Genomic DNA, 14,608 nt, shown 5'->3' on the forward strand with positions numbered 1-14,608 from the left:
ATATAACCAATGAGGGACTTTGAAGAAGAGTGAGAATAAAAGATGTCATCAGGGGATGGACTGGTCACATGCCAAGGGGAAAGATGAAAAGTGGACAACTTGACTGTTCCACATTACCCATGGGTATCAAGAAGAGCAAGTCTGATGGACCCCCAGTGGAAAATTCATGAGACAAGATGGGCAAGAAGTGTACAGAATGGTCAGACCTTGGATGGATTCCAATCTGCATCATAAGAGGGAACTTTGGTACTGCTGAAATCACAGGTCTATTTCAATAAGTGAGGATTCTTACCCTCATCAAAATTATTATTATTGGGACAGCTAGGTGGCGCAGTGGATAGAGCAGTGGCCCAGGATCCAAGAGGACCTGAGTTCAAATTCGACCTCAAGACACATAACACATACTAGCTGTGTGACCCTAGGCAGTCAACTTAACCCCATTGCCTAGTCAAAAAAAATTATTATTATTATACAAAAGTAGCTAGGTGATATAGTAGATAGAGAACTGAATCTGGAGTCAGGAAGACTTTACTAGGTGTGTTACTTTGGGTAAGTCACTTAATCATCATCTGCCTCAGTTTCCTCATCTGCAAAATGGAGATAACGATAGAACCTACACAGGTTTGTTGTGAGACTCAAATGCAAATGAGACTGCAAATCTTTAAAGTGCCACATAAATGCTATTAATAATAATAATAATAAATGGAACAGTCCCAAGCTTTTTTGCAAGCTTTGAAGCAACCAGAATCAAAAGCAGAAAGAAGTCTTGGGAATTTATCTACATAACTACTTAAGGAGGGGTAAACCAGCCCAGATCAGAAATGGATCAAAATTAGAGATTCCACACCAAACAGTAGTGATTGTTTGCTGCATTTCTAATCCCAGTCTCAAGAAAAAAAAATCATTTCCTCTAACTTTTTAAAAACGAATTTGTTGTATTTATTCCTCCTATATAAAAAATCCCCAGAAATAAGTTTGCTAAATTTTCATTATTTCAAAAACATCTGAATTAAGTTTTATCTTGTCTTGAGACATTATAAAGAGTTTGGGCTTATCATTTATTATTATCATTATCTATATACTTAAAGGGATAACAAACAAATCATGTGATATATAATTTATTAATATTATCTGAAAATCAATATTTAAGTTTTAAAATTATAAAAATGATGCAACCTGAATTTATTATCTTGGCAAAAGTTAATAGGATTCTTAAACTGTCTGTGACCATAATGTGACTTTAAAAGTGCAAAATCTATGATAAATTTTATCTCCTCTTTTTTTTCTAATTTTTTTAAAAAGAAAGTTTTTTATATAACAGAACCCCATCACATTTATCAGAACCAGGTATTGATAATGAATTTAGGTGATTTCTAGGTTCCTGGCTATGTCAGCCTATGTATTGGCTAAAAACGTAATTCAATGTTTCTGGGATCTCTGATTTCATTGAATGAATACTCACTTCAGTGACAAAAATCCTTCCTTTACCAGAATACTTTATTGATCCCCTTAATGTTAGTGCCTTCCCTCCATTGATTATCTCCAAATTATCCTATCTACGTCTTGTTTATAAATAGTTGCTTTCATGTTGTCTTCTCCAATAGACTCTGGATTCCTTGAAAGCAAAGACTATCTTTTTGCAGTTTTTTTTTGGGGGGGGGGTATATTTAATGTATAGTAACTGAGTTCAATGTGACTTCAAATACTTACTAGTTGTGTGACCCTAGGCAAGTCAATTAACCCTGTTTGCCTCAGTTGCCTCATCTGTAAAATGACCTGGGGAAGGAAATGGCAAATCATTCTTGTATCTTTGCTAAGAAAACCCCAAATGGAGTAACAAAAAGTCAGACATGACTGAAATGACCCAACAAGAAAAGTGCTTAGTACAGTGCCTGGCACATAATAGGTGCTTAATAAATACTTATTGACTTGTTGACTTGACACAGATTACAACCCATCTATGACATAATAGACAATCTTCATGAGTTTCTGTGCCCCCCAAATTTATCACTTGGTGGCTAGTGATAAAACACTCTAAACCTATCTACACTAGTTTTTGGATAACAGGCTTACAGGTATCCATACTTTTAAGTCTTTCTAACTTGATAAAAAGCCAGCCTTCAAAAACCAAAGGTCACCTCTATGCCAACACTGCAGACTAAGACTTAAGTGAATGATTAAAATATATACAAATATTTGTGTGCTTATTTATAATGCATGTATGTAACATACAACTTTAAACATAGAAAAAGAAATACTCACATTCCTGTTCATGATTTTATGTTTTCCTGAACAACTATGATACTGAATGAGCTCTTTTGGATGAGTTCAGTGGGGTCTGAGGACTTGCAAACTGTCTCATCACTATGGCCCCTGAAGTAAGCTATCTCAAAGCAGGAAATGAGCAAAAGCAATACTTTTGGCATCTCTGTAGTATGGGAATGCTAATATTGCCTCCAGCAATTATGTCAAAAAGGCACAGCTTAAAGATTAAAATAAGAGTCACATGTCCTCTGGAGAGACTTCAGTAACAACAATCTTGGATCCTTGGATCCTTTGGTTTGGTAAAGTATTAATATTTGTTAAGTATTTGCCTTAAGATTAAACCATACGTAATGATATTGAACATCACACAATCTAAATTTAAATAACAGTCATTTTCTTCTTTGATAAGACAATCCTACAACTTCTGGGTCATGTGACCAATAAGATGGAAAACTAGGCATTTTTTTAGTAGTCATGACCTCTCAAACTTCTTCAAAACAGAAATTACATGCCAAAGATAAAGCAACTTTAGCTGTCTCCAATGGTCTAGGACACCAGGAACCCCCCCAAAATTAAAAACCCCATGAGCTAACCCCAAACTTGAGGTCACTCAGCTCCCCAGCTGCTTGCCATCCTATTGTCAGCAAAGCTGCACGAGCCAACCTAACCCACAGGCTTGCAACAACACACTACCTCATACCTCAGTCCCTCCTCCCTATTTCCAGTGCCATGGAGGTCCAAGCGCCAAACTGCAGAAATTTGCTGAGGCCTTGGCTGCATTCTATGCTGGAAAAGACCTCTGCAGAAGAGCAGAGGAACAGAGGGAAAGGAGTAGGACACGTATCAGGGCTTGAAATAGATGTCAACCCCGTAGCCCAAGCACTCCACCACCACCACTACCAGAGCCTTGAAGCTCCAAACTCCAAAGGAAAGAAATCACCCTAACCCTCAATAGCACCAGCATGATAGTGCTCTGAACTGGCAAGCTGGAGAACAGAGAAATAGTGGGAGGGGAAGGGCCTGTGGGGGTCTATACAGTATTCTACTAAGTATGAAAGAAAGAGTCCAGCATCCAACTAGGGCCAGTTCTGTCCCAGCAAAAGTTACTTGGGGCAGACAAAGTCAAAGACTTTGTTTCTTATCCTAGAGCTAATAGGGAGCCACGGAAGGTTTTTTGAGCCAGGGAGCAACGTGACCAGCCCTGTGCCAAAGGAAGACTATAAATGCTATATGAAGGATGGACTATTGAGGAAGAAAGACTAGACATAGGGAGACAGTCCAATTGAGAAGTGATAAAGGCCTACACTAAGACAGTGACAACGTGAGTGGTGAGAAGGGGATGGATTTGAGAAATAAGTCTTCAGGACTTCGCAGCTAATTGAATGTAGGAGTGAAGGAGAAAAAAGAGCCAAGGATGACTACAAGACTGCCTCTTATTCTTCTTATCTAGATAGTGTTGGGCTAGTGCAGGGCTGGGGTACCTGAGGCCCTGAGGCCCCGAGGCCACACGTGGCCCTCTAGGTCCTCAAGTGAGGCCCTTTGACTGAATCCAAACTTCACAGACCAAATCCCCTTAATAATAAAAATAAAATAATAAAAGGATTTAAAATAATAAAAGGTTCCCCACTCCTGATAGAGGATGGTAGCTCCCTCTAATTATCTGCCACTATGTTCTAGTTATGTAGTTATATACATAAAGGTGACATTTGATGCCGTGGGAGTGAATGAGGTGCTAAAGGAAAGAGTTTAGAGAGGAAAATGAAAAAAACCAAGTGTAACTTTCATAATATCAACAAAGAAATGTATGAAGATTTTTCTAATGCATGTGCCCCTTACAAAACTGCCCTGTGCCATTACTTTATGTGACACCTGTTAGACTTGTGGTTCCTTCTTCGTATCATGTGGCTAACAGACAGCCCGTGTGAAGCCTACAGAAAGGTATCCTGACACTCCTTTATCGAGGGAGGAAATGTGACGTCTAAATTGCCCACCAGATGGCGCTCTACTTGAGGCATCACCGCAATAGTTTGTCAGAATCATGTCGGGGATGTGTATGGGATTGCATTCCTAAAATACTGCACTATCTCCACTGGCCACCAGGAGGACTCATCCTACAGATACCTAAATTTCTCCCCTATTCACTACAGAGATCCTGCTTCAAATATTTACCGTAATATGATCACAAGGTTTATTGAACATAATAAAAATTAAAGGAAATTTAGACACACAGTCCTACATGGAGCCATCTATCTCTGGTTATCATCTAAACTTCTTCCTTCTTGCCCTCTCAGCTTTTGGGGGTTAGCATGGGAAATTCTGGGACATCTTGCAACCATAGCTCATGGAAAGAAACAAGGGAAGGGATGTGTATGTTGGACCCAATCTCTGAATTATAGACTATGACAGGAGAAAGCAGGGAAGAAACAATGAGAGAAATGTGCCTTCTCCTCCAGCTCATCAATTCAAAAGGATTCACAACTGCTGGCAGTCTGGGGCCTTCAGATTCCTTATTATAGTTCGTCCTCTGTCCCTGTTTCAGGATCAGCGTCTCTTCTGTATGCTGATCTCTGGAAATCTCTATCACTGATCAATAGACTTTTCCCTTCCCTCGAGGGGCTTACATTCTAATGGGGGGGGAATAACACAAGAAGAAGCTGAAAAGGGAAAGAAATGTCCACATGGGGGCATAGTGTTGAAGTCCAGAAATTCAGAAGCAAAGCTAGAAATGAAGGTTGACCAGCCTGGACCCCTCCACAAAATGGAGGCCCAAGATGAATGGACCAATAGGAGAAAGGAGCCTTCATGGTGGAGGGATGTTCCTGGGTGAGAAGGCCACAAAGGTAGATGAATATTCCAAGGTAAGGATGCCCCAGACACTGAGGGATGTTCCAAGGTGAGATTGCAACTGAGACACGGTGGCATAGTTTGGAAAGTCGGAAGCAGAGGTAGGAGAGGAATGAAAGTTGGTCAGCCAATACGCCTCCCCCCACCAATAGAGGTCCTACTCTTTGTGATAAGGTTAATAATCAGATAAATAGTTACAGGCACAATAATCAAGTTGAATCTCTTGGGGAGTGGGGAGGGGTTGTTTCCATTTGCATGGTCCTTTTCTTTTGTTGTTTTTATTGATATCGCTTGTTTTTCCAACACCTTCATTTCTTAATATGTCTTTCCCTACCTCCCAGTAAGCCATCTCTTGTAATAAAAAAAAAAACCAGAAGAGAAAAAGAAAAAGGTCAGCAAAACTAACCAATATATTACCCAAGTCTCATGGTAATATGCAATTCTCCACGTCCATAGTCTCCCTACCCTACCACACCTCCCACCCCATTTCTGCAAAGAAGGGAAAGAGTTAAATTCTCTTAACTCTTCTCTGGGGCCAAGCTTGGATTTCTACAATTACATAGCATTCAACTTGGAAGATTTTGTACTTTCCTTTTGCATCGTTGTTGTTGTAATTGTCTATACTGTTTTCCTGTTTCTGCCTTCTCCACTCTGCATCAGTTCATATAAGTCTTCACATTCTTCTTTGATTTCATCATACTTTTAATTTCTAACAATGCAGTGATATCCCACTACGTTCTTGTACCATAATTTGTTCAACCAGTCCTCAACTGATTTACTTTGTTTCCACTTCTTTGTTACAACCACAAGTGCTACTGTAAATGTTTCTTACTAGTCTAACAACTCACTAGTCCAGGGGGGCAGGTTCATTCTCTCCTACTAATAGCACCCCAGCTCTGGGTTTATTATGGACCAGGTATAGTCCTAGGGGATTCCGGCTCTACAGGGAAGAGTCTGACTTTTTTTCCAGTCTAGCTCATTTTACACCTATCTCAGAGTAGAATTCTAGAAGGAACCTCAAGCAAAACTTAAGTTTTGCTCATGTATGGGCTCTCCCCAAAAAGAACTAATTGAGTTCTTTCTAGAAAAGTACTTAATGTACAAAATTGACTGGAATCAGTACAGCTATTAGCATGTATTGACAAATAGTTTGATCCAGTAACCCATAACTTGTATTATAACCTTAAACAAGGTTGAAGTTCCATTCATCTCTAAAATCTTGAAACATTGAAGTCTGGGGGACTATTGAGCAGGTATTTAGCTTCACCCCAGCAACCAAATTGTTATGGAGGTCATCATCTCCTCTCAGAAATTGTTTCCTAGGTGACTTCCTGCTGGGCTAGTAGCACCTAGCCCCAGGAGATCCCAAACTCTCAAACACAAATTTGCTACTAAGGCTAGGAAAATCTTTTTCAGGTTTGTTACCCTCAGGGAAAGCAGAAGAGATAGACAGAGACTCAAAGTACAGTCTCAGGTTTGTCCAAACTAGCCCATGTACAGGGCAGGTGTCATTGCTACCAGAGAGAACAGGGAGGGGAATAAAAAAACCTCAACCTCCCATGGGAAGTCCAAAGGAGAGATAATCAATACCCTAATTCACATTTCAGAAGAAAGAAAGAAGAGAATGAGAGAAGTTGTCTTTCCCTTTAATGTTTTGCTGCTTAGTGGACAATGCTCCTTTACAAGAAGGAAGGACAATACATTGGAACCAACCAGACATCTCTGATCTTTAGCAATGCCTTTTAGCAAGGATCCTGTCTACAATATGGGGTCAAGGTATATGGTCAGTTCTAGGGTACGTCTTAGTCCAACAGATGGGGAGAGAGGTTGAGGGAAATTCCCTAATTACACTCATTTTTACTACCTTGGGGTATATGCCTGGCAATGGTATCTCTGAGTCAATGGGTATGAACACTTTAGTCACCTTCCTAGCATAATTCCACATTGCTTTCCAAAATGTTAGATCATTTCACCTTCTCCACCCCCACTTCCCCATAACCTTTCCTTCTTCTGAGCTCCACCCAAATTGTATCGGTGTATCCAAATTTCTATCCCTCCAATATTGACTATTCTCAACTTTTATGTCTTTGTCCACATGGTGGGTGAGAGGTGAAACTTCAGAGTTGTCTTTAATTTTAATTTCTCTTATTATTCACTATTTGGACTTTTCTTTTGTATGGTTGTTAAATGTTTGAAATCCTTTTGAGAACTCTTCATTCTTGACCACTTATCTATTGGGGAATAGGGGTGCTGGACCAGATGGTCTCTGAGGTTCTCTACTACTACTGTTACTACTACTACTACTACTACTACTACTGCTACTACTACTATTACTACTACTAAAAACAACAACAACAACATCAGCCGGAGTTCACATTTCAAGAATGAAATGAAATTTATAAAGCACTTCTTTCACAACGGTCCGGGGAAGTAGATGATATAAATTTTATTATCAAGATTTTACAGAGAAGGAAACTGAGGCCCGAAAAGAGGAGAGAGTGGTCAACAGTGTTAAATACAACAGAGGAGTGGAAAACACGACGTCTGAGAAAAGATCATCAGATTCCATTATTACAAGATCACTGGTAACATTTGGAGACAGCAGTTTCAGATGAGTGATGGATGAGCTCAGAAGCCAAACTGCAAAGGTTTGGGGAGTGAGTAAGAGGAGATGAGATGGAAGCAATGAGTATGTAGTCAATTCTTTCAAGGACTTTGGCCAAGAGAGGGAGGAGGGATATAGAATGAGAGCTTGAGGGGATGGCAGAATGTGGTGAAACTTATTTTGTTTTTAAAGATGGAGGAGATTTGGGCAGTACATAGGAAGAGGTTGAAGTTGGGGGAGGGGTGGAGAGAGAATAGGGGGAAATGGGAGATGGATTGAGAAAGACAGCCAGAGAGGGAGAGGAAGAGGAGAGTGTGCCAAGAAGAGGGGGTGGTAGAGCTTCCCCCAGCTATGCCGCAGTGGCTCTGGTGGTGAAGCCAGCAGCCCAGCTTTCTCTGCCAGTCCAAGCCTTGCCAGAACTGCCAAAAGGGGAAAGTGGAAGGAAGACTGAAGTCACTCACTCTATGAGGCCTTCCATGGCCCTACGCCATAATGGAAGACCATTGGAGGGCGGGGGAGGGCAGCAGAAACTGAGAGCTGGCAAGCCCAGGAGTGGAGCATGGACCTGATCGGAACAAAACTAAGATCCGGTGACCCTGTGAGGTCGAGGAAAACTCGAGTTTGTCATCTTCTCCCCCTCCTATTTCTTCAGAGCATTTGCTGAGGAAATCTCTTCTTAGTTTGGAACTTACCCAACACATTTATGATGAAAAATGCTATCCAGCTGTAGTGAAAGAACTGATGGAATCTGAATGCAGATTGAAGCATATTTTTTCTTTACTTTATTTTTCTTGGTTTATTTGGTTTTTTTTTTATCTGTGTTTTCTTTGACAACATGACTAACGTAGGAATATGTTCTACATGACTGCACAGGTATAGCAAGTTGTTTGCCTTCTCAATGAGAGGGGATAGGAAGGAAGGGAGGGAGAAATTTGGAACTCAAAAATTTTTTAAAAGAATGTTAAAAATTGTTTTTACATGTAATTGGGGGCAAAAATAAAATATAAATCATAAAAAAGAAACTTGCCCAATCCTTTTCATTTTTGCTGCCCTCTCTTCCACCCCTGCTGGGTGGAAGGGTGGCAGAAAGGGGAACCAACCCAAACTTCACAATACCACATATTGCAATTTACAAGTCTTGGTTTTACTGTTGATTTGGGTTTTCATGATGCCTGATTATGTTAATAAATCACATGGCTGTTAGCAATGAACTGTCAAGTTGGATGCACTGTCAGACTCAGGTGATGTCTAGATAAGGGGCAGCTATGTAGTGCCATGTATAGAGCACCCAACCTACGGTCCAAAAGTCTAGGTGAGTTCACATCCTGCCTAAGATACTAACTGTGACACTCCAGACAAGTTATTTAATCTCTGTCTGACTCAGTTTCCCCATCTGTAAAATAGGAATAATAATAGCACATACCCCCCAGAGTTGTCTCGAGGATCAAATAGATAATTTTTATAAAGTGTTTTGGAAATCTCAAAGTACTGTGTAAATACCGACTGTTATTATTATGCATATATTGGTTAGTTTTGCTGAGCTGCATTTTCTCCCTCTTTCTTTTTTATTCTTTGTTACAAAGGATAGTTTGCTGGGGAGGGGAGGAGAGAGGGTTGTATTCAGAAAGGAAAATGTAAAAACAGATGATGTCAATAAAATTCCTTTTTTTTTTTAAGGAAAAAAAAACAGTGAAGTGCTGGGTTTTGTTAATGGAGTGGGGCATGGAAATGAATACTTGATGAGAAGGATTTTGTATTTATGATAACTATGGGGCATATTCCAGAACATGAGAGCTAGATTTCTGTTGGACCTGGGGACCAATCAGACAACAGGTTCTGAAGAAAACGCAAGCAATTAGGAGTGGGGGAGTAGCGTCCAGATGGGTAGCCACAGCGCCATCTGATGGCCAAACTGTTTACTACACACCATTCTAGGCAACTTGAGTAAATTGTATGTAATACTGGATAATCGACTGTTTTCTGAAATAGTAGAAAATGCGGAAATGAGCCAGGGTGTCCACACCAATCTCTCCTTATAAGCTGTAAGGGCACAATCCCAGGTTGTTGTTTTTTTTTTCTCCACCCCTCCCTGAATCTCTCCCAAACCCAGACACGTGTGCACACACACACACACACACACACACACACACACACACACTACTCCTTCAATACAAATGAGTAATATAGAGAACATTTACATGCTCTAAAATTTGCAACATCCTTTGCATATGTTATCTTCACAACCACCCTGGGAGGTAGGTGTTATTCTTCTCCCCATTTTACAGACAAGGAAACTGAGGCTAAGAGGGGTTAAATAACTTGCTTGTGATTACTAGAAAAGATCAGAAGCAGAATTCAAGCTCAGGTCTTTCTAACTCTAAGTCCAGTACTTTGTACACTATTGTATATATCTGCATATAGTATTATGTATATATTGTATATAAGCTATCTTTCAATGAATGAAGGAACAACTTGACCATAGTCACACAACTAGACAGAAAGAGGGACCTAAACATCCCTACAGGATAGATAGGTGGTATAGTAAATAAAGAGCTGGGCCTAGAGTCAGAAAGACCTGAGTTCAAATCCAGCCTCAGACTCTTAGTACTCGTGTAATGTTGGGCAAGTCACTTAAATGCTGTCTGACTCAATTTCCTCACCTGTAAAATGGGGATGATGATAACACCTATCTCCCTATTGTTTGTGGTTAAAATGAGATAATATTTGTAAAGCATTTAGCACAGTGCCTGGCACATCACAGGTGCTTAATAAACTTTTTTTTTCCTTCCCTGCCTAGGAAGTTTGATGGGGTTCTCGAGGATGTTGGAGAATGGGAGGTCAGGAGTTAGAGGCAAGAGGTGGGGGATTATACATGAGGTGGGGAGGGATCACATTATCCTTCCCACGTGCCCTGAGACAGACAGCTGGACTGCTCATGTAGGGTCAGAACCATCACCAAAGGGCAGCCCTAGCTTTTGGTCTAGAGAAGGCATGAAGTTGCAGCCTCCTCACATTCAGGGATGGTTACAGATATACTCCCAACATGCTCACATTTATTACTGCTGCTTTGGTAGTTCTATCTCCACACCCCACCTATACGTGTGCGCGCGCGCGCGCACACACACCCACACCCACACACACACACACCCTTCATAATGTAAGACCCTTAAAGGCTGACCTTGTTTCATTTCTTTGTACTTGTATCCCTAGCACCTACTAGAGTGCCCTGACACATAATAGGTGCCTAATAAATATTAATTGATTGAGTCTTTCAAATGTCACTGTCGTTTCTTCCTGGGTGGCACTAGGCAAGGACCCAACATGCAGGGGTTCGGGAGGAATTGTCTACAAAGGGAATTGCCAAATGGACAACTAAGGAGTACACTGCTTTTGCCTGGTTGGTTATTGTCCTTCCTTCTCAAAAAGGACTAAAATAGGGGCAGCTGCTCTTAGTCAGATCAATCTTCTGGTCAAGGGCTGGGGAAAGAAGCTTTCAAGTAGGTTAAGCTAGGGCCTCTCGCCTTTCTTGGTCACATCTTAATTCTATCAAAAGTGAGGTTGACGGGCAGCTAGATGGCTCAGAGGATAGAGCACCAGCCCTGGAGTCAGGAGGACCTGAGTTCAAATCTGGCATCAGACACAAAATACTCACAAGCTGTGTGACCCTGGGCGAGTCACTTAACCCTGATTGCCTTGCAAAAAAAAAAAAAAAGAAACATTTAAAAAAAAAGGACTATGCTAGAATCGAGTTACAATGTGTCCAACTGTGACCGGTCAGACCAATACCCACAGATCAGGCACTGGTTTTACAAGAGGCCTGAACGGCACTGTGTCTGAGAAGCACATTTGATTTAGACCTTAGGGAAAGTCAGCTTGCCACAAGGAGATACTGGATGGGAGTCACTGCCTGTGACACGGAAGCAGGAAATATTCTCCTTGTCTCAGTGGTGTCTGTAATTTGAGGCATCCAAGTTTCTTTTTTTTTTTTTTTTTTTTGGCATCCAAGTTTCCAGGGAAGCCAAGGATGCCAAGACACATAGAAAACTCAAATTCCTCTCGAAATGTAGCCTGAGTGGGAAGTTTTCTTTTTCTTTTTAATTTTTTAAATTAATTTATTTTGATTTATCAACAATCACTTCCATATGCTTTTGAGTTTAAAATTTTTCTCCCCCTCTCTCCCCACCACCCTCCCCAATATGGCACACAATCTGATATAGGCTATACATTTACATTCCTATTAAACATATTTTCACATTAGTGATGTTGTAAGTCAGAATAAGAACTGAGTCGGAAGTTTTCAATGTGAATTCTTGGTGCTATGGACTTTGGGGGAAGTATGGGGATAGAGGGAGAGTTGACAACATGGAAAACATTGAGGGAAACCATCCCCCCAAGACAATCTCCAGGCTCCAGGGTTTGGTAGGAAGGAAGGGACCCCTAAGGAGTCAGAATGGGGTCAATATTCACTAAAAAGGTGAAACCATCCCTTTCCCCCATTTTTTTATGACTGTTATATTGCGGGCGAATGACCCTCAACCTTCTTCTGTGCAGTGTTGTGAGGAACAGTTATTCCTTCGGTGAAAGTGAGGTTTCAAGTTGAGTTAGGAATCCAGACAAGTGATGGGTTTCAGCTGTGACTTTTTATTCCATTTAATACTACATTGGGACTGTGATCTCATCTATTTGGGAATTACAAATAATGCAGATCTCAAACCATTCATTCCATGCCAACCCATTGTGGAAACTGACAAAGGTCCCTGAATCCCTTAGAAATATCAGGGAAGTATTTTTTTCTTAGTGGTCATTTCTTTAGCTCCCAGGCTCAACTATCATCTCTATGCAGATGATTCTTAGATGTATTTGTCCAGCCCCAAAACTCTCTCCTGAACTCTTTAATCTCCCACTGTTTATTGGACATCTCCAATTCTAGATTCATAAACATCTTAGATTTAACAGGTTCAAAACTGAACTCATCTTTCCCCCTAAACTCTCCCCCTTCCTAAATTTCCAATTACTGTAGAGGGTACCACCATCCTCCCAGTCACCCAGGCTCTTAACCCAAGTATCTTCCTCAACTCCTCACTCTCTCTTGCCCCCCATATTCAATCTGTTACAAAGGCCTGTTGATTTGGCCTTCCTGACATCCCTCTTACAAGTCCACTCCTCTCCTCTGACACTGCTACCAGCCTGGTGTTGTTGCTCAGTTGTTTCAGTCATGTCTGACTCTTCATGATCCCATTTGGGGCTTTCCTGGCACAGACACTGGAGTGGTTTGCCGTTTCCTTCTCCAGCTCATTTTTATAGATGAGAAATCTGAGGCAAACAGGGTTAAGTGACTTGCCCAAGGTCACACAGCTAGTAAGTGTCTGAAGCCCAGATTTGAACTCAGGTCTTCCTGACTCCACATCAGGCACTCTATCCACTGCACTCCCTAGCTGCTTAATAAATGCTTGTTGACTGCCTGAATGAAGGAAACCTTTGGACTGATCTGAAAGAGCAATCTCCCCAGTCTTTTGTTAACTCTCAATTCCAAAACCAGGATTCACACTGAATCCCTTTTCCCTCTTACCAAAGGCCAAACCACACTGTCTTTAAAAGTTCAGGAAGGAATTCTCAACCTCACTTTTTTTTGGGGGGGGGGGGCAAGGCAATCAGGGTTAAGTGACTTGCCCAGGGTCACACAACTAGTGAGTATTTTGTGTCTGATGCCAGATTTGAACTCAGGTCCTCCTGACTCCAGGGCGGTGCTCTATCCACTGAGTCATCTAGCTGCCCGTCAACCTCACTTTTGATAGAATTAAGATGTGACCAAGAAAGGCGAGAGGCCCTAGCTAAACCCACTTAAAAGCCTCTTTCCTCAGCCCTTGACCAGAGGATTGATCTGACTAAGAGCAGGAGTGGGCCAAACGTTTACAGGGAAGGGAATAAGTATTTATATAGCACCTACTATATACCAGGTACTGTGCTAAGCCCTTAACGAACATCTCATTTGATTCTCATAACCACCCTGTGAGATAGGTACTTTTATTTTCCCCATTTTAGAACTGAGGAAACTGAGGGCAGTGGATAGAGCACCCGCCATGGAGTCAGGAGGACCTGAGTTCAAATCCAGCCTTAGACACTTATTAGCTGTATGACTCTGAGCAAGTCACTTAGCCCCGATTGCCTAAAAAAAAAAAATTGAGGAAACTGAGGCAAACAGAGGTTAAGTGACTATTGATCTGTTGGATAAACTAAACTGTTACTCTGAAGCCTTGCTCAATTATGACAGTGTAATGTTGTCTATTGCTGAGGATAGCATGGGGTGGCCTAGTATGTAGGCTCTTACTAGCTAGGTGATCCTGAGCTGGCGGCTTACCCATTCTGCCTGCCTCAAATGAGATTAATAGTAGTACCTAGCTTCCAGGGCTATTGTGAGGATCTAATGACATAATACATGCAAAGCGCTTTGCAAACCTTAAAGCACAATTTGAATGCTAGTTATTATGATATAAATTGTAACTAAAAAGTGATTTGTGAGAGATTTCCAAAGTCATGAGGAAATTCTGCCCATTTTTCAACCTCTCTCTGTAAGCTGATAAGTGTATGAGGCAGGATTTGAACTCAGATTTTTCTGACTTCAAGGCCAGTGGTCCATGCCCTATGCTACCTGATGCTTTCCTCAGTAACAGACAAAATTCCAGTCATAATTGACTTCATGTAATAAACTGCATAACAGTTTAGTTAATAGTTTAGATAAGACAGCTAGCTAGTTGGTACAGTGGACAGCATGTTGAACCTGGAGTCAGGAAGACCTGAGTTCAAAACCATCCTCTGATGCTTACTAGCTGTATGTTTCTTGGGCCATGTTTCTTAACCACTGTCTGCCTCAGTTTCCCCAGTGGTAAAATGGAA

The sequence above is a fragment of the Vombatus ursinus genome, unplaced genomic scaffold (genome assembly GCF_900497805.2).
Source record: "Vombatus ursinus unplaced genomic scaffold, bare-nosed wombat genome assembly UNPS02014935.1, whole genome shotgun sequence".
NCBI lineage: Eukaryota > Metazoa > Chordata > Mammalia > Diprotodontia > Vombatidae > Vombatus > Vombatus ursinus.